This window comes from Scyliorhinus torazame, chromosome 4, assembly GCF_047496885.1.
Source record: "Scyliorhinus torazame isolate Kashiwa2021f chromosome 4, sScyTor2.1, whole genome shotgun sequence".
Lineage (NCBI taxonomy): Eukaryota > Metazoa > Chordata > Chondrichthyes > Carcharhiniformes > Scyliorhinidae > Scyliorhinus > Scyliorhinus torazame.
In genome coordinates, this window is record NC_092710.1 from 28,876,805 (window position 1) to 28,879,782 (window position 2,978).

General features: G+C 47.9%; 1 non-coding gene across 1 annotated transcript; it reads right to left on the minus strand.

Moving 5' to 3' along the window:
* Nucleotides 1–255: 255 nt before the first annotated feature.
* On the minus strand, nucleotides 256–337 carry trnas-aga (transfer RNA serine (anticodon AGA)). Its single transcript has one exon. It is a non-coding gene; the product is annotated as a tRNA-Ser (tRNA).
* Nucleotides 338–2,978: the final 2,641 nt, after the last annotated feature.

Consider the following 2,978-nt stretch of genomic DNA (forward strand, 5'->3'; position numbering starts at 1 on the left):
ATAACCCAGCAACCCCACCCAACACTAAGGACAATTTTGGACACTAAGGGCAATTTATCATGGCCAATCCACCTACCCTGCACATCTTTGGACTGTGGAAGGAAACCGGAGCACCCGGATGAAACCCAATCACACACGGGATGGATGTGCAGACTCCGCACAGGCAGTGACCCAAGCCGGAATCGAACCTGGGACTCTGGGGCTGTGAAGCAATTGTGCTATCCACAATGCTACCGTGCTGCCCCAAGGAATATTCGTAGTCGGCAGGATTCGAACCTCCGCGGGGAGACTCCAATGGATTTCTAGTCCATCGCCTTAACCACTCGGCCACGACTGCACAAATGTAAAGTACTCCCTCAGGTTTTATTTAATTTAAAGAGATAAACCACGGCATAAGAGCTGAAAGCATTTGTTTGCTCCTCTTCCTCCATGTGGCAGTTTCAGTTACCTGGGTCAACATGTGTGTGGAAAGTATCGCCAACAACAGCTCCTGGAAGCTTGCGTTTCAGAGCTGGAGTGGCGGTTGGGGACACTGCAGCATCCACGAGACTGAGAGTATCGTCGACAGCAGGTGTAGAGATGTGGTCACAGTCCGCAAGCAGGAAGTGAATGGGTGTCCGCCAGATAGAGCAAGAAAGTTAGGCATGTCGTGCAGTTATCTCCTATGGCACTCCCCAGCAAAACAGATATAACGTTTTGGGTACTGTTCAGGGGAATAGCCACTTCGGGGAAAGCAGCGGCAGTAAAACTAGTTGCACCACGGTTGGTTCTGCTGCAGAGGGAAGGGGTAAAAAGTGCGCCAGTGCAATGTTTATAAGGGACTCGATTGTAAGTGGAATTGACAGGCGCTTTCGTGGCCGCCAACGAGACTCCGGGATGGTCTGTGGCTTCCTGGTTCTAGAGTCTAGGATATCTCGGAGCGGATACATTCTGGAGGGAAAGGATGAACAGCCAGTGGTTGTGAAGCAACGTGATGCAAACGACAGATGTAAAAAAAGGGATAAGGTCCTAAAAGCAGAATACAGGAAGACCATAGACCATAGAATTGACAATGCAGAAGGACGCCATTCGACCTATCGAGTCTGCACCGACCCTTTGAAAGAGCACCCTATTTAACCACACCCTTCCACTGTATCCCTGGAACCCAGTAACCCCACCGAATCTTTTTTGGACACTTAGGGCAATTTAGCATGACCAATCGACCAAACCTGCACATCTTTGGACTGTGGGAGCAAACTGGATCACACGGGGCAAACCCACGCAGACACCGCAGGACGTGCAGGCTCCGAACATACAGTGACCCAGCCTGGAACCTGTGGCCCTGGAGCTGTGAAGCAACTGTGCTAACCACTGTGCTACCGTGCTGTCACTCGGAAGCTAGGAAGAAAGTTAAGAATTCGGACCTCCAATGTAGTAATCTCAGAATTACTAACGGTGCCATGTGCTAATCCGAGTAGAAACTACAGGAACGAAAGAGAAAATGCTAGAAAATCTCAGTAGGTTTGGCAGCATCTGTAGGGAGAGAAAAGAGCTAACGTTTCGCGTCCAATGACTCTTTGTCAAAGCTAACAGTTAGAGAATGTGGGGAATATTTATACTGTGGAATGAGAATGAAATTTGAGTCAGAGCCACGAAAACGCTGGGAAACGGGGTGATAAGAAAGACAAGAAATAAAAAATGAAATGAAAAGAAAGAAAGTAATGGTAAGAGAAATGGTATGAAAACAAGTGGGTCTCATCATTTACAGAATTTACAGGGCAGAAGGAGGCCATTCGGCCCATCGAGTCTGCACTGGCTCTTGGAAAGAGCACCCTACCCAAGGTCAACACCTCCACCCTATCCCCATAACCCAGTAACCCCACCCAACAACAAGGGCAATTTTGGACACTACAGGCAATTTAGCATGGCCAATCCACCTAACATGCACATCTTTGGACCGTGGGAGGAAACCGGAGCACCCGGAGGAAACCCACGCACACACGGGGAGGACGTGCAGACTCCGCACAGACAGCGACCCTAGCCGGAATCGAACCTGGGACTCTGGAGCTGTGAAGCAATTGTGCTATCCACAGTGCTACCGTGTTGCCCCATCATGTTATATGGGGTACAGCTAATCATCTGAAATGTTGAATTCGATGTTGAGACTGGAAGGCTGTAGCGTCGCTAACAGGAAGATGAGATGTTGTTCCTCCAGTTTGCGTTGACTCATCTTTCATTCTCACTCCACAGTATAAATATAATCCCACATTGTCTGTCTGTCAGCTTTGACAAAGAGTCATTGGACTCGAAACGTTCGCTCGTGGTCTGCCTACAGATGCTGCCAGACCTGCTGAGATTTTCCAGCATTTTCTCTTTCGTTTCAGATTCCAGCATCCGCAGTACTTTGCTTTTATCAAGAAATTACAGGAACTATCAGATGAATATGTGGCTGAAGAGATGGTGTCAGCAGGAGAGTTTCCAATTCATGCGGCATTGGGACCGGTTCTGGTGGAGGTGGGACCCGTACACATTGGAGGGGTTACACCTGGGCAGGACTGGAACTGATGTCCTCGGGGGAGTGTTTGCTAGAAAGATTGGATGCGGTTTGAACTAATATGACAGGGGGATGGGAACCTATGTATGGAGTCAGAGAAGGAGGAAGCAAGACAACGAAAGGTAGAAAGGGGAATAAGAAAAGGGATAGGCAGAGTAATCAAGGGCAAAACTCAAACAGGTTTGTCACGGAAAATGTTGTGAGCAACACAAACGATGTTACAAACACAAGCTTAAAGGCTTTGTGTCTTAATTCGTGGACCATTTGCAATAACGTACACAAAATAATCGTATGGATGGATGTAAACGGGTTCAATATAATTGGGATTACGGTGAGATGGATGCAGGATGACCAGTCATGTAACTGAATGTCTCAAGATCTTCAATATTTACGAAGGACAGGCTAAAACGTGGTGAGAGCCATTGCTGATTAAAGGGGAAATTAA